Genomic DNA, 27,513 nt, shown 5'->3' with positions numbered 1-27,513 from the left:
AGACAGCTGCTCCCTTAATGAAGGAGTGGCCTTCTGACTGAAGTCACCTGAGGCAGGGGCCCACTGTCAGAGGCCTTATGGGGCAGGGACCCGCTGCAACTCCTGGCTTGCCCCATGCAACCCCTGGAGAACCCTAAATGACAGCCATGTAAGTGCCTACTGTCGAGGTCAGCAAGGTCAGTGTGTGGCTCGGCCCAGGCTATCCTATCTGAGGTCTCCTGAAGGGACAGCTGCCACCTTAAAGAAGGAGTGGCGTTCTGACTGGCGCCAACTGAGGTAGGGGCCCGCTGTCAGAGGCCATATGGGGGAGGGGCCCGCTGCGACATCTGGCTTGCCCCTTGCGACCCCTGGTGACCCCTAGGTGACATCCATGCGAGCGCTTGCCGTCAAGGTCAGCGTGTGGCGCGGCCAAGGCTATCCTCCCCTGAGGCTCCTGAAGGGACAGCTGGCGCCTGAAGTAAGGAGTGGCCTTCTGACCGAAGTCACCTGAGGCAGGTGCCCGCCGTCAGAGGCCTTATGGGGCAGGGGCTAAAGGGACATTTTAAGTCCAGCCAGAAGGCAGAAGGTTTGGTCTGTGCTGTCCTGGGGCAGGACTTCCTCCTTAGTAGGGCTGCCACCTGGCTGTGTTTTTTGAACTACCTCGTCTGTACGTTTAATTCCAGGCTGGTAAAAATATTGAGAAAAGCTGTGAAATTCAGGTTCTAAGAAAGGAGGCAACCCCAATCTTATACACACTGCGCTGACACTTACAAAGGGTATTCCTGGTGCAGCAGGGAAATGTGCCCCCTGGAGACATCTTGCAGTCACTATGTGGACAAGCAAGAGCTCTGGAGCTCTGGAGCTCTCAGCTGATCACAGCAAGATGGAGTGCTTTCAGATGTTATTTGGAGTGAAAAAAAGAGCTGTGAGAAAGCTGTGTGATATTGTGAGAAAAGTCAATAAAAGAAGAAGTAGTGTTAATGAAGCATTTGTAATTGAAAGGTTTCCTAATGTGTTTGAATCCATGAAAAGTGTAAAATGAAAGGTTTCCTATAAGAAATGTAAGTGTAGAAGTAAAAAGTGTAAGGAATTGCGCGTTCCCTGACCGGGAATAGAACCCGGGCCGCGGCGGTGAGAGCGCCGAATCCTAACCACTAGACCACCAGGGAGCAGGCACAGTTCGTCCACCACCACCCAATATAGAAATAAGAACTGGTCAGCAGGCTACTCGGGATCCCATTTCCTATTACAGGAAAATTAAAGCAGACATGCAAGGACACACCATTTTCAGGCACAGCATGAAGAAAGAAATTGACTGCACCTCAAATGCACTCACAACTCTTCACACTTTACAGCTCTCCAAGACCTAGCACACCCTCATAAGACATCCCATCCTTCAGCAGTAATAGCACTTACACACTTAACTAGCAGGAAAATTCAGAAGTACAATTAAAGGGACGATCAGTGCTTCTTCTCAGAGCCCCGATAGGAGGGCAGCTCTTAGCTTTCCCAGGTCAACGCAGGCATCTCCAGCTCTACATGTGCAGGCTTTTACTTAAGGTGCTGGGACCTGCACTCCTCTTTTACAATGCTGTGTATAGAACTACGAGTCCCACAATGCAGTGTAACACATGACCTGCTGTCGATAGTCATGGAAGAACCTCGGAACTAGAAAAGCTCTGATGAGATTAGTGGGTGGGCACGTCCGGGTCACTGCTTGTTTTCCTTTCTCAGTGTGTCTGTAAATTATACAACTTTACACTTTATCTAAAGATAAAAGGTTTCACCTTCCTCTAAAACAATTCCTCCTTCAGAGTGTGCCCCAACATTTCATTTACTTAGTGTGAGAAAACAAAATAGCTTAAATGCATTTTTTTTATCATGCAGTACTTTCCTTTTTATCTCATGAAAAATCCTTGATTCCACCTTTCCTTTTTCAAGGAAGTAGGCAGGAAGTTGAAATGAAAAGGGAGAAATGGTTGTGAAAAAGAGTCTTAGGTCCAAATTGTGGGTGCTAGATTTTGAAAGGTACTTGATGGCATGAATAAATGTTTCGATTTGGAGGAGGTGTGTGGATGAAAGAAAAATGGGCGTACTCTGTAGTATGAGTGTGAGATTGTAAACGGTATTTGAAGTAAATATTGATTGATGGTGCTCTGAAAATGTAGGTTTAAGCCTTTAAAAGAAGAGGCAGTTTCCCAGTGGGGGAATTGAACCCCAGTCTCCCAGGTCCCAGGCAGGGACACTCTCCACTATACTAAGTAGGAAGAGATATTTTTGTGTGTGCTGAGCAGCTCCTTCTTCTGTCCAACCCGCCCTCTGTGTGCCAAGCGTCTGAGTTTTTCCATTTCTCACTTCCTTCCCACCCACACGGGGGGCAGAGCTGGCTTAAGGATGCTGCAACTGTTGCACTCGCACTGCTCGCTCACATGCACGGGGGCACCCACCTCAGGGGGGGGGGGGGGGCGCTCTGCTTAGTCTCAACTTAACATTTAATACAACCTGCTGCAGAGTTCCTTCCCTTTACAGATTTCAGGCAACAATCAAAATGGCAACACAACTCTTCTCATTAATCTTCCTGCCAGAGAGAGCTCAGATTTTTGCCTGCTAGCAGCAGGGCCGGCTGTAGCCCTGGTGGCTGGAAGACAGTCTTTTTTGGCACCCCCCAACCCCCTTCACTCCATCACCACCTACTCGGATTCACTCACTGCCACCCGCCAAATGTGCCCCTCATCTATCCATAGCCCCTCTCACATAGATTAGATTTGTTTTAAAGAGCTGGATAGCTGCTTGACTATCCAGACAGCTGTCCACATTAGATATGGTTCTGTTCTTTGCGTCAGGCACATGAACCCTCTACGCTATTTTATATCTAGTCAAAGCTGCCTCTGGACAAAACCACCAACTCTCTCCCTAGCAGGAACGGTAATCACAAGAGGTATCTTGGCATTTTATTTGCTTTCTGTAGTTTGGACACACAAGGAACTTTCCAGCATGAGCTTTTAAATCGCAAGTTTCGTAAGTTATTGCTAAACACAGCGCCCCCCGAGGTCAGCAACTCCAATCCTGGTCAGCACCCGGTGCGGCCGCACTGCTCGCACCTCCCTAAACCCGGCCCTGAGTGGCAGTTTTGCATCGCCATGAAATTGTCATGCCGTTGAGGTCAGTGTGTGACGTGGCCAAGGCTATCCTATTTGAGGACTCCGGGAGAGACAGCTGCTCCCTTAATGAAGGAGTGGCCTTCTGACTGAAGTCACCTGAGGCAGGGGCCCACTGTCAGAGGCCTTATGGGGCAGGGACCCGCTGCAACTCCTGGCTTGCCCCATGCAACCCCTGGAGAACCCTAAATGACAGCCATGTAAGTGCCTACTGTCGAGGTCAGCAAGGTCAGTGTGTGGCTCGGCCCAGGCTATCCTATCTGAGGTCTCCTGAAGGGACAGCTGCCACCTTAAAGAAGGAGTGGCGTTCTGACTGGCGCCAACTGAGGTAGGGGCCCGCTGTCAGAGGCCATATGGGGGAGGGGCCCGCTGCGACATCTGGCTTGCCCCTTGCGACCCCTGGTGACCCCTAGGTGACATCCATGCGAGCGCTTGCCGTCAAGGTCAGCGTGTGGCGCGGCCAAGGCTATCCTCCCCTGAGGCTCCTGAAGGGACAGCTGGCGCCTGAAGTAAGGAGTGGCCTTCTGACCGAAGTCACCTGAGGCAGGTGCCCGCCGTCAGAGGCCTTATGGGGCAGGGGCTAAAGGGACATTTTAAGTCCAGCCAGAAGGCAGAAGGTTTGGTCTGTGCTGTCCTGGGGCAGGACTTCCTCCTTAGTAGGGCTGCCACCTGGCTGTGTTTTTTGAACTACCTCGTCTGTACGTTTAATTCCAGGCTGGTAAAAATATTGAGAAAAGCTGTGAAATTCAGGTTCTAAGAAAGGAGGCAACCCCAATCTTATACACACTGCGCTGACACTTACAAAGGGTATTCCTGGTGCAGCAGGGAAATGTGCCCCCTGGAGACATCTTGCAGTCACTATGTGGACAAGCAAGAGCTCTGGAGCTCTCAGCTGATCACAGCAAGATGGAGTGCTTTCAGATGTTATTTGGAGTGAAAAAAAGAGCTGTGAGAAAGCTGTGTGATATTGTGAGAAAAGTCAATTAAAGAAGAAGTAGTGGTAATGAAGCATTTGTAATTGAAAGGTTTCCTAATGTGTTTGAATCCATGAAAAGTGTCAAATGAAAGGTTTCCTATAAGAAATGTAAGTGTAGAAGTAAAAAGTGTAAGGAACTGCGCGTTCCCTGACCGGGAATGGAACCCGGGCCGCGGCGGTGAGAGCGCCGAATCCTAACCACTAGACCACCAGGGAGCAGGCACAGGTCATCCACCACCACCCAATATAGAAACAAGAACTGGTCAGCAGGCTACTCAGGATCCCATTTCCTATTACAGGAAAATTAAAGCAGACATGCAAGGACACACCATTTTCAGGCACAGCATGAAGAAAGAAATTGACTGCACCTCAAATGCACTCACAACTCTTCACACTTTACAGCTCTCCAAGACCTAGCACACCCTCATAAGACATCCCATGCTTCAGCAGTAATAGCACTTACACACTTAACTAGCAGGAAAATTCAGAAGTACAATTAAAGGGACGATCAGTGCTTCTTCTCAGAGCCCCGATAGGAGGGCAGCTCTTAGCTTTCCCAGGTCAACGCAGGCATCTCCAGCTCTACATGTGCAGGCTTTTACTTAAGGTGCTGGGACCTGCACTCCTCTTTTACAATGCTGTGTATAGAACTACGAGTCCCACAATGCAGTGTAACACATGACCTGCTGTCGATAGTCATGGAAGAACCTCGCAACTAGAGAAGCTCTGATGAGATTAGTGGGTGGGCACGTCCGGGTCACTGCTTGTTTTCCTTTCTCAGTGTGTCTGTAAATTATACAACTTTACACTTTATCTAAAGATAAAAGGTTTCACCTTCCTCTAAAACAATTCCTCCTTCAGAGTGTGCCCCAACATTTCATTTACTTAGTGTGAGAAAACAAAATAGCTTAAATGCATTTTTTTTATCATGCAGTACTTTCCTTTTTATCTCATGAAAAATCCTTGATTCCACCTTTCCTTTTTCAAGGAAGTAGGCAGGAAGTTTAAATGAAAAGGGAGAAATGGTTGTGAAAAAGAGTCTTAGGTCCAAATTGTGGGTGCTAGATTTTGAAAGGTACTTGATGGCATGAATAAATGTTTCGATTTGGAGGAGGTGTGTGGATGAAAGAAAAATGGGCGTACTCTGTAGTATGAGTGTGAGATTGTAAACGGTATTTGAAGTAAATATTGATTGCTGGTGCTCTGAAAATGTAGGTTTAAGCCTTTAAAAGAAGAGGCAGTTTCCCAGTGGGGGAATTGAACCATAGTCTCCCAGGTCCCAGGCAGGGACACTCTCCACTATACTAAGTAGGAAGAGATATTTTTGTGTGTGCTGAGCAGCTCCTTCTTCTGTCCAACCCGCCCTCTTTGTGGCAAGCGTCTGAGTTTTTCCATTTCTCACTTCCTTCCCACCCACACGGGGGGCAGAGCTGGCTTAAGGATGCTGCAACTGTTGCACTCGCACTGCTCGCTCACATGCACGGGGGCACCCACCTCAGGGGGGGGCGGGGGCGCTCTGCTTAGTCTCAACTTAACATTTAGTACAACCTGCCGCAGAGTTCCTTCCCTTTACAGATTTCAGGCAACAATCAAAATGGCAACACAACTCTTCTCATTAATCTTCCTGCCAGAGAGAGCTCAGATTTTTGCCTGCTAGCAGCAGGGCCGGCTGTAGCCCTGGTGGCTGGAAGACAGTCTTTTTTGGCACCCCCCAACCCCCTTCACTCCATCACCACCTACTCGGATTCACTCACTGCCACCCGCCAAATGTGCCCCTCATCTATCCATAGCCCCTCTCACATAGATTAGATTTGTTTTAAAGAGCTGGATAGCTGCTTGACTATCCAGACAGCTGTCCACATTAGATATGGTTCTGTTCTTTGCGTCAGGCACATGAACCCTCTACGCTATTTTATATCTAGTCAAAGCTGCCTCTGGACAAAACCACCAACTCTCTCCCTAGCAGGAACGGTAATCACAAGAGGTATCTTGGCATTTTATTTGCTTTCTGTAGTTTGGACACACAAGGAACTTTCCAGCATGAGCTTTTAAATCGCAAGTTTCGTAAGTTATTGCTAAACACAGCGCCCCCCGAGGTCAGCAACTCCAATCCTGGTCAGCACCCGGTGCGGCCGCACTGCTCGCACCTCCCTAAACCCGGCCCTGAGTGGCAGTTTTGCATCGCCATGAAATTGTCATGCCGTTGAGGTCAGTGTGTGACGTGGCCAAGGCTATCCTATTTGAGGACTCCGGGAGAGACAGCTGCTCCCTTAATGAAGGAGTGGCCTTCTGACTGAAGTTACCTGAGGCAGGGGCCCACTGTCAGAGGCCTTATGGGGCAGGGACCCGCTGCAACTCCTGGCTTGCCCCATGCAACCCCTGGAGAACCCTAAATGACATCCATGTAAGCGCCTACTGTCGAGGTCAGCAAGGTCAGTGTGTGGCTCGGCCCAGGCTATCCTATCTGAGGTCTCCTGAAGGGACAGCTGCCACGTTAAAGAAGGAGTGGCGTTCTGACTGGCGCCAACTGAGGTAGGGGCCCGTTGTCAGAGGCCATATGGGGGAGGGGCCCGCTGCGACATCTGGCTTGCCCCTTGCGACCCCTGGTGACCCCTAGGTGACATCCATGCAAGCGCTTGCCGTCAAGGTCAGCGTGTGGCGCGGCCAAGGCTATCCTCCCCTGAGGCTCCTGAAGGGACAGCTGGCGCCTGAAGTAAGGAGTGGCCTTCTGACCGAAGTCACCTGAGGCAGGTGCCCGCCGTCAGAGGCCTTATGGGGCAGGGGCTAAAGGGACATTTTAAGTCCAGCCAGAAGGCAGAAGGTTTGGTCTGTGCTGTCCTGGGGCAGGACTTCCTCCTTAGTAGGGCTGCCACCTGGCTGTGTTTTTTGAACTACCTCGTCTGTACGTTTAATTCCAGGCTGGTAAAAATATTGAGAAAAGCTGTGAAATTCAGGTTCTAAGAAAGGAGGCAACCCCAATCTTATACACACTGCGCTGACACTTACAAAGGGTATTCCTGGTGCAGCAGGGAAATGTGCCCCCTGGAGACATCTTGCAGTCACTATGTGGACAAGCAAGAGCTCTGGAGCTCTGGAGCTCTCAGCTGATCACAGCAAGATGGAGTGCTTTCAGATGTTATTTGGAGTGAAAAAAAGAGCTGTGAGAAAGCTGTGTGATATTGTGAGAAAAGTCAATAAAAGAAGAAGTAGTGTTAATGAAGCATTTGTAATTGAAAGCTTTCCTAATGTGTTTGAATCCATGAAAAGTGTAAAATGAAAGGTTTCCTATAAGAAATGTAAGTGTAGAAGTAAAAAGTGTAAGGAATTGCGCGTTCCCTGACCGGGAATCGAACCCGGGCCGCGGCGGTGAGAGCGCCGAATCCTAACCACTAGACCACCAGGGAGCAGGCACAGTTCGTCCACCACCACCCAATATAGAAACAAGAACTGGTCAGCAGGCTACTCGGGATCCCATTTCCTATTACAGGAAAATTAAAGCAGACATGCAAGGACACACCATTTTCAGGCACAGCATGAAGAAAGAAATTGACTGCACCTCAAATGCACTCACAACTCTTCACACTTTACAGCTCTCCAAGACCTAGCACACCCTCATAAGACATCCCATCCTTCAGCAGTAATAGCACTTACACACTTAACTAGCAGGAAAATTCAGAAGTACAATTAAAGGGACGATCAGTGCTTCTTCTCAGAGCCCCGATAGGAGGGCAGCTCTTAGCTTTCCCAGGTCAACGCAGGCATCTCCAGCTCTACATGTGCAGGCTTTTACTTAAGGTGCTGGGACCTGCACTCCTCTTTTACAATGCTGTGTATAGAACTACGAGTCCCACAATGCAGTGTAACACATGACCTGCTTTCGATAGTCATGGAAGAACCTCAGAACTAGAAAAGCTTTGATGAGATTAGTGGGTGGGCACGTCCGGGTCACTGCTTGTTTTCCTTTCTCAGTGTGTCTGTAAATTATACAACTTTACACTTTATCTAAAGATAAAAGGTTTCACCTTCCTATAAAACAATTCCTCCTTCAGAGTGTGCCCCAACATTTCATTTACTTAGTGTGAGAAAACAAAATAGCTTAAATGCATTTTTTTTATCATGCAGTACTTTCCTTTTTATCTCATGAAAAATCCTTGATTCCACCTTTCCTTTTTCAAGGAAGTAGGCAGGAAGTTTAAATGAAAAGGGAGAAATGGTTGTGAAAAAGAGTCTTAGGTCCAAATTGTGGGTGCTAGATTTTGAAAGGTACTTGATGGCATGAATAAATGTTTCGATTTGGAGGAGGTGTGTGGATGAAAGAAAAATGGGCGTACTCTGTAGTATGAGTGTGAGATTGTAAACGGTATTTGAAGTAAATATTGATTGATGGTGCTCTGAAAATGTAGGTTTAAGCCTTTAAAAGAAGAGGCAGTTTCCCAGTTGGGGAATTGAACCATAGTCTCCCAGGTCCCAGGCAGGGACACTCTCCACTATACTAAGTAGGAAGAGATATTTTTGTGTGTGCTGAGCAGCTCCTTCTTCTGTCCAACCCGCCCTCTCTGTGGCAAGCGTCTGAGTTTTTCCATTTCTCACTTCCTTCCCACCCACACGGGGGGCAGAGCTGGCTTAAGGATGCTGCAACTGTTGCACTCGCACTGCTCGCTCACATGCACGGGGGCACCCACCTCAGGGGGGGGGCGGGGGCGCTCTGCTTAGTCTCAACTTAACATTTAGTACAACCTGCCGCAGAGTTCCTTCCCTTTACAGATTTCAGGCAACAATCAAAATGGCAACACAACTCTTCTCATTAATCTTCCTGCCAGAGAGAGCTCAGATTTTTGCCTGCTAGCAGCAGGGCCGGCTGTAGCCCTGGTGGCTGGAAGACAGTCTTTTTTGGCACCCCCCAACCCCCTTCACTCCATCACCACCTACTCGGATTCACTCACTGCCACCCGCCAAATGTGCCCCTCATCTATCCATAGCCCCTCTCACATAGATTAGATTTGTTTTAAAGAGCTGGATAGCTGCTTGACTATCCAGACAGCTGTCCACATTAGATATGGTTCTGTTCTTTGCGTCAGGCACATGAACCCTCTACGCTATTTTATATCTAGTCAAAGCTGCCTCTGGACAAAACCACCAACTCTCTCCCTAGCAGGAACGGTAATCACAAGAGGTATCTTGGCATTTTATTTGCTTTCTGTAGTTTGGACACACAAGGAACTTTCCAGCATGAGCTTTTAAATCGCAAGTTTCGTAAGTTATTGCTAAACACAGCGCCCCCCGAGGTCAGCAACTCCAATCCTGGTCAGCACCCGGTGCGGCCGCACTGCTCGCACCTCCCTAAACCCGGCCCTGAGTGGCAGTTTTGCATCGCCATGAAATTGTCATGCCGTTGAGGTCAGTGTGTGACGTGGCCAAGGCTATCCTATTTGAGGACTCCGGGAGAGACAGCTGCTCCCTTAATGAAGGAGTGGCCTTCTGACTGAAGTTACCTGAGGCAGGGGCCCACTGTCAGAGGCCTTATGGGGCAGGGACCCGCTGCAACTCCTGGCTTGCCTCATGCAACCCCTGGAGAACCCTAAATGACATCCATGTAAGCGCCTACTGTCGAGGTCAGCAAGGTCAGTGTGTGGCTCGGCCCAGGCTATCCTATCTGAGGTCTCCTGAAGGGACAGCTGCCACGTTAAAGAAGGAGTGGCGTTCTGACTGGCGCCAACTGAGGTAGGGGCCCGTTGTCAGAGGCCATATGGGGGAGGGGCCCGCTGCGACATCTGGCTTGCCCCTTGCGACCCCTGGTGACCCCTAGGTGACATCCATGCAAGCGCTTGCCGTCAAGGTCAGCGTGTGGCGCGGCCAAGGCTATCCTCCCCTGAGGCTCCTGAAGGGACAGCTGGCGCCTGAAGTAAGGAGTGGCCTTCTGACCGAAGTCACCTGAGGCAGGTGCCCGCCGTCAGAGGCCTTATGGGGCAGGGGCTAAAGGGACATTTTAAGTCCAGCCAGAAGGCAGAAGGTTTGGTCTGTGCTGTCCTGGGGCAGGACTTCCTCCTTAGTAGGGCTGCCACCTGGCTGTGTTTTTTGAACTACCTCGTCTGTACGTTTAATTCCAGGCTGGTAAAAATATTGAGAAAAGCTGTGAAATTCAGGTTCTAAGAAAGGAGGCAACCCCAATCTTATACACACTGCGCTGACACTTACAAAGGGTATTCCTGGTGCAGCAGGGAAATGTGCCCCCTGGAGACATCTTGCAGTCACTATGTGGACAAGCAAGAGCTCTGGAGCTCTGGAGCTCTCAGCTGATCACAGCAAGATGGAGTGCTTTCAGATGTTATTTGGAGTGAAAAAAAGAGCTGTGAGAAAGCTGTGTGATATTGTGAGAAAAGTCAATAAAAGAAGAAGTAGTGTTAATGAAGCATTTGTAATTGAAAGGTTTCCTAATGTGTTTGAATCCATGAAAAGTGAAAAATGAAAGGTTTCCTATAAGAAATGTAAGTGTAGAAGTAAAAAGTGTAAGGAATTGCGCGTTCCCTGACCGGGAATAGAACTCGGGCCGCGGCGGTGAGAGCGCCGAATCCTAACCACTAGACCACCAGGGAGCAGGCACAGTTCGTCCACCACCACCCAATATAGAAATAAGAACTGGTCAGCAGGCTACTCGGGATCCCATTTCCTATTACAGGAAAATTAAAGCAGACATGCAAGGACACACCATTTTCAGGCACAGCATGAAGAAAGAAATTGACTGCACCTCAAATGCACTCACAACTCTTCACACTTTACAGCTCTCCAAGACCTAGCACACCCTCATAAGACATCCCATCCTTCAGCAGTAATAGCACTTACACACTTAACTAGCAGGAAAATTCAGAAGTACAATTAAAGGGACGATCAGTGCTTCTTCTCAGAGCCCCGATAGGAGGGCAGCTCTTAGCTTTCCCAGGTCAACGCAGGCATCTCCAGCTCTACATGTGCAGGCTTTTACTTAAGGTGCTGGGACCTGCACTCCTCTTTTACAATGCTGTGTATAGAACTACGAGTCCCACAATGCAGTGTAACACATGACCTGCTGTCGATAGTCATGGAAGAACCTCGGAACTAGAAAAGCTCTGATGAGATTAGTGGGTGGGCACGTCCGGGTCACTGCTTGTTTTCCTTTCTCAGTGTGTCTGTAAATTATACAACTTTACACTTTATCTAAAGATAAAAGGTTTCACCTTCCTATAAAACAATTCCTCCTTCAGAGTGTGCCCCAACATTTCATTTACTTAGTGTGAGAAAACAAAATAGCTTAAATGCATTTTTTTTATCATGCAGTACTTTCCTTTTTATCTCATGAAAAATCCTTGATTCCACCTTTCCTTTTTCAAGGAAGTAGGCAGGAAGTTTAAATGAAAAGGGAGAAATGGTTGTGAAAAAGAGTCTTAGGTCCAAATTGTGGGTGCTAGATTTTGAAAGGTACTTGATGGCATGAATAAATGTTTCGATTTGGAGGAGGTGTGTGGATGAAAGAAAAGTGGGCGTACTCTGTAGTATGAGTGTGAGATTGTAAACGGTATTTGAAGTAAATATTGATTGATGGTGCTCTGAAAATGTAGGTTTAAGCCTTTAAAAGAAGAGGCAGTTTCCCAGTTGGGGAATTGAACCATAGTCTCCCAGGTCCCAGGCAGGGACACTCTCCACTATACTAAGTAGGAAGAGATATTTTTGTGTGTGCTGAGCAGCTCCTTCTTCTGTCCAACCCGCCCTCTCTGTGCCAAGCGTCTGAGTTTTTCCATTTCTCACTTCCTTCCCACCCACACGGGGGGCAGAGCTGGCTTAAGGATGCTGCAACTGTTGCACTCGCACTGCTCGCTCACATGCACGGGGGCACCCACCTCAGGGGGGGGGGGGGGCGCTCTGCTTAGTCTCAACTTAACATTTAATACAACCTGCTGCAGAGTTCCTTCCCTTTACAGATTTCAGGCAACAATCAAAATGGCAACACAACTCTTCTCATTAATCTTCCTGCCAGAGAGAGCTCAGATTTTTGCCTGCTAGCAGCAGGGCCGGCTGTAGCCCTGGTGGCTGGAAGACAGTCTTTTTTGGCACCCCCCAACCCCCTTCACTCCATCACCAACTACTCGGATTCACTCACTGCCACCCGCCAAATGTGCCCCTCATCTATCCATAGCCCCTCTCACATAGATTAGATTTGTTTTAAAGAGCTGGATAGCTGCTTGACTATCCAGACAGCTGTCCACATTAGATATGGTTCTGTTCTTTGCGTCAGGCACATGAACCCTCTACGCTATTTTATATCTAGTCAAAGCTGCCTCTGGACAAAACCACCAACTCTCTCCCTAGCAGGAACGGTAATCACAAGAGGTATCTTGGCATTTTATTTGCTTTCTGTAGTTTGGACACACAAGGAACTTTCCAGCATGAGCTTTTAAATCGCAAGTTTCGTAAGTTATTGCTAAACACAGCGCCCCCCGAGGTCAGCAACTCCAATCCTGGTCAGCACCCGGTGCGGCCGCACTGCTCGCACCTCCCTAAACCCGGCCCTGAGTGGCAGTTTTGCATCGCCATGAAATTGTCATGCCGTTGAGGTCAGTGTGTGACGTGGCCAAGGCTATCCTATTTGAGGACTCAGGGAGAAACAGCTGCTCCCTTAATGAAGGAGTGGCCTTCTGACTGAAGTCACCTGAGGCAGGGGCCCACTGTCAGAGGCCTTATGGGGCAGGGACCCGCTGCAACTCCTGGCTTGCCCCATGCAACCCCTGGAGAACCCTAAATGACAGCCATGTAAGTGCCTACTGTCGAGGTCAGCAAGGTCAGTGTGTGGCTCGGCCCAGGCTATCCTATCTGAGGTCTCCTGAAGGGACAGCTGCCACCTTAAAGAAGGAGTGGCGTTCTGACTGGCGCCAACTGAGGTAGGGGCCCGCTGTCAGAGGCCATATGGGGGAGGGGCCCGCTGCGACATCTGGCTTGCCCCTTGCGACCCCTGGTGACCCCTAGGTGACATCCATGCGAGCGCTTGCCGTCAAGGTCAGCGTGTGGCGCGGCCAAGGCTATCCTCCCCTGAGGCTCCTGAAGGGACAGCTGGCGCCTGAAGTAAGGAGTGGCCTTCTGACCGAAGTCACCTGAGGCAGGTGCCCGCCGTCAGAGGCCTTATGGGGCAGGGGCTAAAGGGACATTTTAAGTCCAGCCAGAAGGCAGAAGGTTTGGTCTGTGCTGTCCTGGGGCAGGACTTCCTCCTTAGTAGGGCTGCCACCTGGCTGTGTTTTTTGAACTACCTCGTCTGTACGTTTAATTCCAGGCTGGTAAAAATATTGAGAAAAGCTGTGAAATTCAGGTTCTAAGAAAGGAGGCAACCCCAATCTTATACACACTGCGCTGACACTTACAAAGGGTATTCCTGGTGCAGCAGGGAAATGTGCCCCCTGGAGACATCTTGCAGTCACTATGTGGACAAGCAAGAGCTCTGGAGCTCTGGAGCTCTCAGCTGATCACAGCAAGATGGAGTGCTTTCAGATGTTATTTGGAGTGAAAAAAAGAGCTGTGAGAAAGCTGTGTGATATTGTGAGAAAAATCAATTAAAGAAGAAGTAGTGGTAATGAAGCATTTGTAATTGAAAGGTTTCCTAATGTGTTTGAATCCATGAAAAGTGTAAAATGAATGGTTTCCTTTAAGAAATGTAAGTGTAGAAGTAAAAAGTGTAAGGAACTGCGCGTTCCCTGACCGGGAATGGAAGCCGGGCCGCGGCGGTGAGAGCGCCGAATCCTAACCACTAGACCACCAGGGAGCAGGCACAGGTCATCCACCACCACCCAATATTGAAACAAGAACTGGTCAGCAGGCTACTCAGGATCCCATTTCCTATTACAGGAAAATTAAAGCAGACATGCAAGGACACACCATTTTCAGGCACAGCATGAAGAAAGAAATTGACTGCACCTCAAATGCACTCACAACTCTTCACACTTTACAGCTCTCCAAGACCTAGCACACCCTCATAAGACATCCCATCCTTCAGCAGTAATAGCACTTACACACTTAACTAGCAGGAAAATTCAGAAGTACAATTAAAGGGACGATCAGTGCTTCTTCTCAGAGCCCCGATAGGAGGGCAGCTCTTAGCTTTCCCAGGTCAACGCAGGCATCTCCAGCTCTACATGTGCAGGCTTTTACTTAAGGTGCTGGGACCTGCACTCCTCTTTTACAATGCTGTGTATAGAACTACGAGTCCCACAATGCAGTGTAACACATGACCTGCTTTCGATAGTCATGGAAGAACCTCGGAACTAGAAAAGCTCTGATGAGATTAGTGGGTGGGCACGTCCGGGTCACTGCTTGTTTTCCTTTCTCAGTGTGTCTGTAAATTATACAACTTTACACTTTATCTAAAGATAAAAGGTTTCACCTTCCTCTAAAACAATTCCTCCTTCAGAGTGTGCCCCAACATTTCATTTACTTAGTGTGAGAAAACAAAATAGCTTAAATGCATTTTTTTTATCATGCAGTACTTTCCTTTTTATCTCATGAAAAATCCTTGATTCCACCTTTCCTTTTTCAAGGAAGTAGGCAGGAAGTTTAAATGAAAAGGGAGAAATGGTTGTGAAAAAGAGTCTTAGGTCCAAATTGTGGGTGCTAGATTTTGAAAGGTACTTGATGGCATGAATAAATGTTTCGATTTGGAGGAGGTGTGTGGATGAAAGAAAAATGGGCGTACTCTGTAGTATGAGTGTGAGATTGTAAACGGTATTTGAAGTAAATATTGATTGATGGTGCTCTGAAAATGTAGGTTTAAGCCTTTAAAAGAAGAGGCAGTTTCCCAGTGGGGGAATTGAACCCCAGTCTCCCAGGTCCCAGGCAGGGACACTCTCCACTATACTAAGTAGGAAGAGATATTTTTGTGTGTGCTGAGCAGCTCCTTCTTCTGTCCAACCCGCCCTCTGTGTGCCAAGCGTCTGAGTTTTTCCATTTCTCACTTCCTTCCCACCCACACGGGGGGGGCAGAGCTGGCTTAAGGATGCTGCAACTGTTGCACTCGCACTGCTCGCTCACATGCACGGGGGCACCCACCTCAGGGGGGGGGGGCGCTCTGCTTAGTCTCAACTTAACATTTAATACAACCTGCTGCAGAGTTCCTTCCCTTTACAGATTTCAGGCAACAATCAAAATGGCAACACCACTCTTCTCATTAATCTTCCTGCCAGAGAGAGCTCAGATTTTTGCCTGCTAGCAGCAGGGCCGGCTGTAGCCCTGGTGGCTGGAAGACAGTCTTTTTTGGCACCTCCCAACCCCCTTCACTCCATCACCACCTACTCGGATTCACTCACTGCCACCCGCCAAATGTGCCCCTCATCTATCCATAGCCCCTCTCACATAGATTAGATTTGTTTTAAAGAGCTGGATAGCTGCTTGACTATCCAGACAGCTGTCCACATTAGATATGGTTCTGTTCTTTGCGTCAGGCACATGAACCCTCTACGCTATTTTATATCTAGTCAAAGCTGCCTCTGGACAAAACCACCAACTCTCTCCCTAGCAGGAACGGTAATCACAAGAGGTATCTTGGCATTTTATTTGCTTTCTGTAGTTTGGACACACAAGGAACTTTCCAGCATGAGCTTTTAAATCGCAAGTTTCGTAAGTTATTGCTAAACACAGCGCCCCCCGAGGTCAGCAACTCCAATCCTGGTCAGCACCCGGTGCGGCCGCACTGCTCGCACCTCCCTAAACCCGGCCCTGAGTGGCAGTTTTGCATCGCCATGAAATTGTCATGCCGTTGAGGTCAGTGTGTGACGTGGCCAAGGCTATCCTATTTGAGGACTCCGGGAGAGACAGCTGCTCCCTTAATGAAGGAGTGGCCTTCTGACTGAAGTCACCTGAGGCAGGGGCCCACTGTCAGAGGCCTTATGGGGCAGGGACCCGCTGCAACTCCTGGCTTGCCCCATGCAACCCCTGGAGAACCCTAAATGACAGCCATGTAAGTGCCTACTGTCGAGGTCAGCAAGGTCAGTGTGTGGCTCGGCCCAGGCTATCCTATCTGAGGTCTCCTGAAGGGACAGCTGCCACCTTAAAGAAGGAGTGGCGTTCTGACTGGCGCCAACTGAGGTAGGGGCCCGCTGTCAGAGGCCATATGGGGGAGGGGCCCGCTGCGACATCTGGCTTGCCCCTTGCGACCCCTGGTGACCCCTAGGTGACATCCATGCGAGCGCTTGCCGTCAAGGTCAGCGTGTGGCGCGGCCAAGGCTATCCTCCCCTGAGGCTCCTGAAGGGACAGCTGGCGCCTGAAGTAAGGAGTGGCCTTCTGACCGAAGTCACCTGAGGCAGGTGCCCGCCGTCAGAGGCCTTATGGGGCAGGGGCTAAAGGGACATTTTAAGTCCAGCCAGAAGGCAGAAGGTTTGGTCTGTGCTGTCCTGGGGCAGGACTTCCTCCTTAGTAGGGCTGCCACCTGGCTGTGTTTTTTGAACTACCTCGTCTGTACGTTTAATTCCAGGCTGGTAAAAATATTGAGAAAAGCTGTGAAATTCAGGTTCTAAGAAAGGAGGCAACCCCAATCTTATACACACTGCGCTGACACTTACAAAGGGTATTCCTGGTGCAGCAGGGAAATGTGCCCCCTGGAGACATCTTGCAGTCACTATGTGGACAAGCAAGAGCTCTGGAGCTCTGGAGCTCTCAGCTGATCACAGCAAGATGGAGTGCTTTCAGATGTTATTTGGAGTGAAAAAAAGAGCTGTGAGAAAGCTGTGTGATATTGTGAGAAAAGTCAATTAAAGAAGAAGTAGTGGTAATGAAGCATTTGTAATTGAAAGGTTTCCTAATGTGTTTGAATCCATGAAAAGTGTCAAATGAATGGTTTCCTATAAGAAATGTAAGTGTAGAAGTAAAAAGTGTAAGGAACTGCACGTTCCCTGACCGGGAATCGAACCCGGGCCGCGGCGGTGAGAGCGCCGAATCCTAACCACTAGACCACCAGGGAGCAGGCACAGGTCGTCCACCACCACCCAATATAGAAACAAGAACTGGTCAGCAGGCTACTCAGGATCCCATTTCCTATTACAGGAAAATTAAAGCAGACATGCAAGGACACACCATTTTCAGGCACAGCATGAAGAAAGAAATTGACTGCACCTCAAATGCACTCACAACTCTTCACACTTTACAGCTCTCCAAGACCTAGCACACCCTCATAAGACATCCCATCCTTCAGCAGTAATAGCACTTACACACTTAACTAGCAGGAAAATTCAGAAGTACAATTAAAGGGACGATCAGTGCTTCTTCTCAGAGCCCCGATAGGAGGGCAGCTCTTAGCTTTCCCAGGTCAACGCAGGCATCTCCAGCTCTACATGTGCAGGCTTTTACTTAAGGTGCTGGGACCTGCACTCCTCTTTTACAATGCTGTGTATAGAACTACGAGTCCCACAATGCAGTGTAACACGTGACCTGCTGTCGATAGTCATGGAAGAACCTCGGAACTAGAAAAGCTCTGATGAGATTAGTGGGTGGGCACGTCCGGGTCACTGCTTGTTTTCCTTTCTCAGTGTGTCTGTAAATTCTATCACAGGACCGGAGGCGAGGATTATGCAAATCTTTCTTCACTCTTTATTCAACAGCAAGTTCAAAGTTAAACAAAACATGAACAGAAAAACTACAAGTTCCATGAGCCCGCCGCCATGGTAACGAGTATCCAATGAGGTGCCCTCCTTCACGTCAGTATAAATGGCCCGAGACACGTCACACTTCCTCTTTCTTCACTGCTCAGATAAGTGCCTTTTCTGCCTCCGTTGGGAGTTTGTTTTCCTTAACTTGGCGCGCTGCCGCTCAATTGTTTTACGGGGCTTTCTGTAGCCGCTTTCTCGCCACGAGCGGTCCGGAACGACGGGCCGCTCGAGTGCTTAGTTTCCTTTCGGCCCTCGGCGTGTTCATACACGTCGGGCCCACCAGAGGGAGCGCGCGCTGTGTTCTTCGTACTCGAAGAGCGCGTTTCTTTCAGCGCGTGGCTCGCGCTTCACGTTTGCTTTTTTGGGGAAACCTGTTGTGTCCAGGGAGTTAGGTTCCTGCCTTTCACCCAGACAAGCAGGGTTCGATTTCCAGGCCTGCCAGAGGACACACTCAGTCTCTTAGCAGGCATATCTGCATTAACCACTTTGCTTTTCTTCCCAGGTTTGAGGGTTTCTCCTCTATTGCATGTTTGCCACCCTGGTGCATTTTTTCATCTTCCCTACCCTGACACCCGTTTGGGTAAGAATTACCCCATTAGGGAAGGCATTATTTTCTTGACTTACTGTCAGTGACAGAGAGGGTAGGGATTTTACCCTATATATTGTATATTTTTTGTTGGGTGTACACTCTGTCATAGTCCTCATTATGCATTCCTCCCAAGAGAATGAACCTTTTCCCAACATGTCCCCAGGTGAGGGTCCCTCTCACCGTACCCTTCCCCCCGGAGTGGACACTTTGTTTTCCCAGGCTATTTCTCACGCTTTGGCCCCTCTTAGGGATACTGTAGCTAAGCTTACTGAACAGGTGTCCAGAGGTACGGGCATGTTTGGTGTGACGGGAGCAGAGGGTGATTCCTCTACCCTTTCAGCCCCCAGGAAAATGCGCAAGCGCGACGCGGGGCACCTGGGGGATGGGGTATTTTCACCCAATCCCAAGAGTGCGCGCGCGCATAAGCGCGTACCCTCCCGGGAGGACCGTTTGCCCGGAGTACTGGGTGACAAGCTTCACCACCTATGGAACCCTGATCGGGGATCCCCCAAAGGCTTCATGGGAGGTTCAGATGAGGACTCATCATCTCTAGATGACGACTCGGGTCGCCCTTGGCGTCCGGGTGCTACCCTACCAGATCCTTCGGATCACGCCGATTCTGACTCCGATATGTTTGAGCCGGAGGGTATCTACCATCCGCGTTCCTCGGAGTGGCGTCCAGACCACAAGGTGGCTGAATATGTCGCCGGTAAAATTAGGCAACCTCTGGACAAAGAGGTGCGCGCTCGTCTACGGGCGGAGTGCCCACGCCCGTCTTTATCAGATAAGGTCGCTCTCACGCCAGTTATTGACCCAAAAATGTGTACGTTTTTCTCCAAGTACACCAAGGATCCCAAGAAAGGGATTGATCGCTCCTGGAGGGCATGCCAGGATAAACTTCTTGATGTGTTAGGTCCCCTCACACAAATTATTCAATTGGCGGAGCGGGCCAAGCAAGCAAACACTCCCCTTCAGACGACTCAGAACTCGTAGATTTAGAGGTTCAGGCCCTTCTTCACAAAGGTGCCATTTCCTTTACTACCCTTCACCCCACAGGCTTCGTAAGCAACATCTTCTTGGTGGACAAGAAGGACAAAGGGTTTCGTCCCGTTATCAATCTTCGTGCTTTCAACGAGTGGGTGGTTTACAGACATTTCAAAATGGAGGGTATTCACTTGCTCCGCGACCTCCTCTTACAGGAGGACTGGATGGTTCGTCTAGATCTCAAGGACGCGTACCTCACGGTCCCTATTTTTCCACCCCATCGCAGATTCCTGCAATTCTTATGGAACAACCAGGTGTTCGAATTCACCACACTCCCCTTCGGCCTGTCGTCGGCGCCGTGGTGCTTCACAAAACTTCTCAAACCAGTAGTGGAAACTCTGAGGTTACAAGGCATTCGCCTCATAATTTATCTGGACGATATCCTTTTGATGGATCAGTCCAGGTCTCGGTTGATGTTCAATCTGAACACAACTATTGCGCTTTTCCAGGACCTTGGTTTTGTGATCAACCAACAGAAGTCGCAACTTACCCCGACTCAATCGTTAGTCTTCCTAGGGTTTCTAGTGGATTCCCGCTCAGCGTCTCTCAGTCTCCCGGCGACAAAGATTTCCAAAATAAAGAAGGAACTGAGAAAGGTCCTGCAACGGGACCAGATCTCTCTACGCCAGTTAGCCAGAGTAGTAGGCCTGCTTTCGTCTTCGATTCAAGCCATTTTTCCGGGTCCCCTACACTACAGAGCCCTGCAACGCTTGAAAGCGTTTCACCTCCGCCGAGGGGTGACGTACTCCGAGTTGATCTCCCTGTCTCAAGAGGCCAGGACGGAGTTGTGCTGGTGGCTGGACCACATGGAGGCATGGAATGGCAGGGCCATCTTTGGGGCGGCCCCGGATCTGGTGATCGAGTCAGATGCCAGTCGCCAGGGATGGGGGGCTCGTTGCGGGGACATCTCGTTGGGGGGACGCTGGACCCCGCAGGAACTAACCATGCATATCAACTGCCTGGAGCTCCTGGCGGGTTCTTTTGCAATCAAGTCCCTCACGAGAAACAAGGTCTCATGCGTAGTTCTACTACGGATGGACAACGTATCGGCAGTGCAATACATAAATCGTTTAGGGGGAACAAGATCAAGAGCCCTAGCGGGGCTAGCGATAGATTTTTGGCATTTTTGCCTTCAACACCAAATCTCAGTCACAGCGGAGTATCTTCCGGGAACCCAGAATGTGTGGGCAGACTGGAATTCTCGGTTTCTCCGGGATCCCAGCGATTGGCGACTACATCGCTCGGTTTTTCAGGCGATCATGGATCATTGGGGTCCCTGTTCAGTGGATCTCTTTGCGTCTCGTTGGAATGCCCAGCTTCCCCTATACTTCAGCTGGCGTCCGGATCCGGGAGCGATGGCAGTAGATGCGTTTCTCCAACATTGGGGCACGCTTCAGGGTTATGCTTTTCCCCCGTTTCTTCTTATCCCGCGGGTTGCTGCTCAAGTTCGCCGCCAAGAGGCGACGGTGATTCTAATAACCCCCTGGTGGAGATCACAGGCATGGTTCCCGACTCTGCTGGAACTCTCGTGCGAGTGTCCTCTTCGCCTCCCGGATTTTCCCTCGATACTCCTGGATCCGTCGGGGTGCTGCCACCCTCTAATCCTTCAAGGTCATCTTCCCCTCATAGCTTGGAAGATTTCCGGCATCATTGGCAAAACAACCGGCTTTCGCAGGAAGCTAATAACTTCATCGCACAGGCCTGGGCCCCTGGTACGTGCAAACGATATAGATCAGCATGGAATAGGTGGTCTAGTTGGTGTGTGGGCAAACACTGCGATCCCATGGGGGCCAGCATTGCCGACATCATCAATTTCCTGGCGGAATTAGCTGCATCCGGCTTAGCGTATCGCACCATCAGTTCTTTTCGCTCGGCCATCTCTGCGGGCCATCCTCCCCTGAATAATCTCCCGATTGGGGGGCATCCCTGGGTTTGTAAACTTCTTAGGGGTTTTAGACTCTCCAGACCTCCACAACCTAGATATTCGGAGCTCTGGGATGTGAACTTGGTTCTTAATCTCTTATCCTCTTGGCGGGACAACCAATATTTGTCGATGAAGGAATTGTCGGCAACATTAGCCATGCTTCTCTGCCTCATTTCCTGTAAGCGTGTGTCAGATATCAGAGCACTGGATGTTTCCGCTCGAGTCTTTACTCCAGAAGGAGTCACGTTTACTATTGCAAGGAGGACAAAGAATAATACCAGGTCGGTGTCCTATCCCGTTTTTCCTGATTCCCCGAGGCTATGTGTGGTTAGATGTCTCAAAGTCTATGAGGAAGTAACCAGTTCTTGTAGACCCCCAGGTGAGACTCAATTGTTGATTTCTATTAAGAAGCCGTTTAGGGCGGTTTCTTCTCCCTCCATTGCCAGATGGATCCGGTGGATTCTCTCTGAGGCAGGTATAGATATTCGAGTTTTTGGGGCTCATTCTACTCGGGGAGCTATGGCTTCCAAAGCCATACAGGTGGGGGGCAGATTGGAGGACATCATGCATGCTGCTGATTGGTCTTCAGAGTCTACTTTTAAGACGTTTTACTTTAAACCAATTCACGACGCAGCCGCACTGGTGGTAAGTAAGCTTTGAACTTGCATAATCCTCGCCTCCGGTCCTGTGATAGAATACGAAATTTCCTAGCTATCGTGAAGGAAAGTTTCAATTCTATTAAGGACACGGAGGCGAGGATTATCCCACCCACATACATTTCGCGGATATGTTCCCTCCCGATTACATCTATCTGCGTAGCAAGGTGGTATACTTGCGTTTATGCCTTTGTTTATTGGTTATTCTGCTCATATTTTAATTTTTCAGGAAAACACTTGATTCAGATATATTTTTCATTTATATGTGTTTTGGAGTTCATAACTTTGTTGCCTTTGGTAGGTTTCCTGTGTTCTATCGGACTTGCATCTAATTACACCTATTTTTTAGGTTCCGAAACTACGACCAATTGACTCTACCAGGATTCCTTCCGCAGTGAAGTCGAGGAAGTGTGACGTGTCTCGGGCCATTTATACTGACGTGAAGGAGGGCACCTCATTGGATACTCGTTACCATGGCGGCGGGCTCATGGAACTTGTAGTTTTTCTGTTCATGTTTTGTTTAACTTTGAACTTGCTGTTGAATAAAGAGTGAAGAAAGATTTGCATAATCCTCGCCTCCGTGTCCTTAATAGAATTGAAACTTTCCTTCACGATAGCTAGGAAATTTCGTATTATACAACTTTACACTTTATCTAAAGATAAAAGGTTTCACCTTCCTCTAAAACAATTCCTCCTTCAGAGTGTGCCCCAACATTTCATTTACTTAGTTTGAGAAAACAAAATAGCTTAAATGCATTTTTTTTTATCATGCAGTACTTTCCTTTTTATCTCATGAAAAATCCTTGATTCCACCTTTCCTTTTTCAAGGAAGTAGGCAGGAAGTTTAAATGAAAAGGGAGAAATGGTTGTGAAAAAGAGTCTTAGGTCCAAATTGTCGGTGCTAGATTTTGAAAGGTACTTGATGGCATGAATAAATGTTTCGATTTGGAGGAGGTGTGTGGATGAATGAAAAATGGGCGTACTCTGTAGTATGAGTGTGAGATTGTAAATGGTATTTGAAGTAAATATTGATTGATGGTGCTCTGAAAATGTAGGTTTAAGCCTTTAAAAGAGGAGGTAGTTTCCCAGTGGGGGAATTGAACCCTGGTCTCCCAGGAAGCAGGCAGGGACACAGTCCACTATGCTAAGTTGGAAGTGGTTCTTGGATGTGTGCTGAGCACCTCCTTCTTCTGCCCAAGCCACCCTCTCCGTGCCCAGAGTCTGAGTTTTTCTATTTCCCACTTCCTTCCCACCCACACGGGGGGCAGAGCTGGCTTTAGGATGCTGCAACTACTGCACTCGCAGTGCTCGCTCACACAACACAGTTCACTCAACTCTGCATTTACTTTAACCTCATCCCCCTGCTTCCTCGTCACTCATCGCATGCTCCGGAAAATCTTCAAATGGCTCCTCATCAACATCAGACGCACCGTCACTCAAGCCTTAGTCACTAACTGCCTGGATTACTGCAACACACGCTACTCAGGTATCACCGCTCAGCTCATGAAAACACTACAAACCATACAAAACTCCATGGCCAGACTCGTCTCCGATCTCACCAAATGGATCCACATCACCCCGCATCTCAAGAAACTCCACTGGCTCCCCATACAGAAGCAATGTCAATTCAAGATGCTAATCCACACCTAAAAAGCCCTGCACAACCAATGGCCAGCCTACATCAACCACCACCTGGACTTCCACCAACCCACCAGACACCTGAGCTCCGCCTCCCTCTCCCTCACACCCTTGCATTCGCCGAAGCAACAGTGGAGGAGGCTCTTTCTCGTGCCTTGTGGCTAAATCCTGGAATGACCTCCCCCTGCACCTCTGGACCGCTCTCCTAGAATTCTGGAAGGCACTCAAGACCTGGCTGTTCAACTGAACCCATCTGAAGCATGAGGACTCTCAGCACCTCGATACCCTCATGAGTGATTAGTCACGCTCTATAAATCCAGATAGGTTATCAGAAATTAGAATTTCTGACATAAATAGTAGTAGTAGTAATTTATTGTACAGATAATAAAATCCAATACAAATGAACAAGGAAAAAGAGAGAAAAACAAAAACAAAAAAAACAATCAATGAAAATCAAAATAAATACCCTCAAGGACTGAATTCAAACTAAAAGCACATCATAAGTTGCGCATATGACATGTTAAAAACGTTTCTCCCAATAATAAATAAAATACAAATCACCCAACCCAAAACCCCACATAAAACACGAGGCAATATACATAGGCACAGCCTTAAGATGTATGGTGCATGAATTAGTAATTGCGCTAAGAATCAGCTTATACCGTTAGAGCTCCTCATCCTAACCAATAGTGAGCAAAATAACAAGAGCGTGGAAGGATTCCAACTAGACATGTTCGTTGCTTGCAGTGCCATTAAATTTAGATCGTGCAATTTTAAATAAATTTGGTCAGTAACAGATTTAGCATTGGATTGCCAGGGTCCAGAGACTGGATAATAGCTTGTCGACAGGAGCGGACTCCCAATTCGATCCATTTGCTCAGGAGCAAGAGTCTACGCTCCTTTAGTAGAGCTGGGCACAGACAAACCACATGGTCAATGGTTTCGTCCGCATTACTACAGCCTCTACATGTCCCGCTGTCCCCGGGGGGTAGCTGCCATTTGGGCCGGTGTTTTAAAAAACCCCAATCACCCATCCTTAGGGCAAGAAAGGCCTTTTTCAACCAAAACCCGTATGTACAAGAGAAAAAACTGGAGGGCATACCTGGCTTAAAGGAACAAATTACTGCCCAGGCATGCTTCCGATGGACAAGAAGAGAGCAATCTGAATGATAAGAATACAGTTGGATAAGCCTTTTAATCTCTGATTTAAACAAGGAATAGGGGGGATTATTTTCCCAAAGATCGCCAGCAACCAATCGCCGTTTGCATTCAACCAAAAATTGGGAATAGGTGCACTTCGATTTTGGCTCGCTAATTACTTGCCACAGGACTGCCTCCAAGTGGCCATCGGAGACCTGTCGCATTTTATAACACAACTTCAAAAAAGCACCAGCATCAACTGCCACCGAATCCGGAAGCCCAAATTCCAGCCGTACCTGCACGGGTGAGGCCAGGTGTGGAACATGAAAGACTCTTTTGTAGATTTTATTAACCAACCTATTTAATAGGCAAGAGCCTTTGCCCAACAGAATTTCTTGACCATAGACCATAGACCAACAAGGGAGTGATTTTTGCTCTCACAACATCCATTAAAGGAAGAAGGGTCGGCCCCTTTAAAACCTTGGCTAATTTGGAAAAGGCCACCTGCAAGGCCACAGCTTTAAGTTCCATTCCCTTCTTATGTTTAACAAAACTGCCCCTGGAGTCAAAATGTGCCACTAGATATTTGTAGGACTGGTCGGAAACAAGTTTACGTTTTTTATAGTACCAGCTAAAGCCCGCATGTTTTTTCCTCCCCAAGGGGACCACTTTTTGTTTCAGACAAGTTAACTTCTAACTAATTGGCAGAAGTATACGTCGCAAGTTGGTTGAGCAACCGTTGAAGGCCGATCTTAGTGCAACTAAACAAAACAAGGTCGTCGGCATAAAGCAGGTGACTAAGCCTGAAGCCACCAATCTTGGGGGGATGAGAGTTGATGGCGTCAAGAGGTGTTGACATATCTGCAATGGACAGATTAAAAAGAAGAGGAGCCAATACACAACCCTGTTTCACACCACGAGTGGTGGGAATTTTCCTAGATAAGGAGCGCCTGTCACCAAGCTTAATACGGACCCAGGTGTTAGTATGGAGTTCTATAATGGCACCCAAAAGAACTGGGGGAAAGCCCCAGCTTTGAACTTTGGCCCATAGGGCACTCCGGGGGATCCGATCGAATGCTGCCTTGAAGTCCACAAAGCAGCAATCCAGCATCAGGCCTGACGAGATCGCCCTCTCGATCAAGATAGAGAGTGCTAATAAATTAGTTGAAGTGCCTGAACCAGCAGAGAACCCCGTTTGGACTATAGGAATTAATGACTTCGATTCAGACCAAGCACGGAGATCCTGCAACAAAAGGTTGGCATAGAACTCTGACATAAATTGAGGAATGTCTGATATAGATTATGTGCATCAAAGTGTGCATCACAAATGTTTCCTATGAGCAAATAAGGTAAAAGTACATTAATTCAGACTACATTATTTTGGCTATATGTATGTCTGTATGTGTTCTTAATTTACCTTGACATGGTGAAAAGTAAACATTTGACCCAGATAAATGTTGTATCAAGTGTTGTGTCAATGTCATCAATCGATAAACTTGATGCTTTCACAGTTCAGGAAAGAAGGCGACTTCCACTGTTTAAGAGTGAGGAGATGGTGACCTTCATTAGCCAAGATTGAGTCATGGCCTACATAACATAGAAATGGACCTTAGGTGCTTTGCATCAAGCCAACTGACCCTTGGAGATTTACTGGAGTTCTGGGTCCACACAGGCAGGCCTGATTCAGCAGAGCAGCTCACAGCAGCAAAAGAGTCCTGGTGCAGCAACAGCAGGCCTTGGGCAGCAAAGCAGTCCTTGGGCAGTAAGCAGGTCAGCAGAGGAGGCTTCAGAGCTGGGCAGTCCTTTTTCCTGGCAGAATCCACAGATTTCACAAATAGAAGTGATCTGAGAGATGGGTTCGATGGTCCTCTAAGTTTCTAGTACGTTCCAGCCCCAGAGGCATTTGTAATTTCCTTCCTCTCTGTCCTGGCCCGATCTTCTTTGGAGACACAAAAGACTAGTGTGAAACCCTGTTGCACTGATGCCTCTTGCAACAATCACTGGACACTTGTCAGAAGATGAAATCACACTCTGTAGTGCACATTGATCCTGTCACTACTGCAGACATGTCTTGATATCCAAGGATATTGAAAAACTCTTTTCCAAACTCATCTTCATCATCTTCCAGTACTTCAGAAGATAAATCAACAGAGGTTTGAGATGCGATCTGGCTCAAAGAACCAGAAATAGTCACCATGTGGCACTGAACCTTCAACCAGAGGTGTGAGATGCTTTGTTCAAAGACAGTAGAGGATGAGAGAGCAAAGTTCTCAGTCTGATCACGCTCTCCACTGGCCGTCGCACCATCGGTGATACACAAGGGAGGAAGAGAGAAAAGGAAACATTTTCTTACTACACTGTGTTGGAGCATAGCCTCCGTAAGTAATAACTATTGCAGCAATACCTTTCACAGACTTATGGATACTAGGATGCTTCTTCCTTCAGGTTCTAAAACCAAAACAAGCGAGACCCAATTATAAGCATCTTCCCTAAAAAGGGAAGAAGGCCCTCTCCGCTTAGGTGACATGCTTCAACACCGGGCTCCTCCTCGCAGTAGTAAAAATGTGTATATGATTGGAACTCTCGAGGAACTTTATTGATCCCTCCCTATCACATGGTTAAAAGACTTGTACTCGATGGACTGTATAATGCAGTCCACCAGTTTTTATCAACATGCTTCTTCTCACCCTGGATGGCCCTATCAGGGCAGGGGCAATCTTTGGGATCAAAGAAAGGTAACCGAAAATCCTTACTAT

The 27,513-nt window shown here is 48.3% G+C and overlaps 6 non-coding genes across 6 annotated transcripts; all 6 read right to left on the bottom strand.

The window, feature by feature from the left end:
• Positions 1 to 1,076: 1,076 nt before the first annotated feature.
• On the bottom strand, positions 1,077 to 1,148 carry TRNAE-CUC (transfer RNA glutamic acid (anticodon CUC)). The gene has a single exon. It is a non-coding gene; the product is annotated as a tRNA-Glu (tRNA).
• Positions 1,149 to 4,257: 3,109 nt separating this feature from the next.
• TRNAE-CUC (transfer RNA glutamic acid (anticodon CUC)) lies at positions 4,258 to 4,329 on the bottom strand. The gene has a single exon. It is a non-coding gene; the product is annotated as a tRNA-Glu (tRNA).
• Positions 4,330 to 7,445: 3,116 nt separating this feature from the next.
• TRNAE-CUC (transfer RNA glutamic acid (anticodon CUC)) lies at positions 7,446 to 7,517 on the bottom strand. Its single transcript has one exon. It is a non-coding gene; the product is annotated as a tRNA-Glu (tRNA).
• Positions 7,518 to 10,634: 3,117 nt separating this feature from the next.
• On the bottom strand, positions 10,635 to 10,706 carry TRNAE-CUC (transfer RNA glutamic acid (anticodon CUC)). Its single transcript has one exon. It is a non-coding gene; the product is annotated as a tRNA-Glu (tRNA).
• Positions 10,707 to 13,822: 3,116 nt separating this feature from the next.
• On the bottom strand, positions 13,823 to 13,894 carry TRNAE-CUC (transfer RNA glutamic acid (anticodon CUC)). Its single transcript has one exon. It is a non-coding gene; the product is annotated as a tRNA-Glu (tRNA).
• Positions 13,895 to 17,009: 3,115 nt separating this feature from the next.
• On the bottom strand, positions 17,010 to 17,081 carry TRNAE-CUC (transfer RNA glutamic acid (anticodon CUC)). The gene has a single exon. It is a non-coding gene; the product is annotated as a tRNA-Glu (tRNA).
• Between the last annotated feature and the right edge of the window lie 10,432 nt (positions 17,082 to 27,513).

This window comes from Pleurodeles waltl, unplaced genomic scaffold (assembly GCF_031143425.1).
Source record: "Pleurodeles waltl isolate 20211129_DDA unplaced genomic scaffold, aPleWal1.hap1.20221129 scaffold_86, whole genome shotgun sequence".
Lineage (NCBI taxonomy): Eukaryota > Metazoa > Chordata > Amphibia > Caudata > Salamandridae > Pleurodeles > Pleurodeles waltl.
Note: the sequence above shows the minus strand (reverse complement) of the source record. Positions and strands in the feature narration are given on the sequence as shown.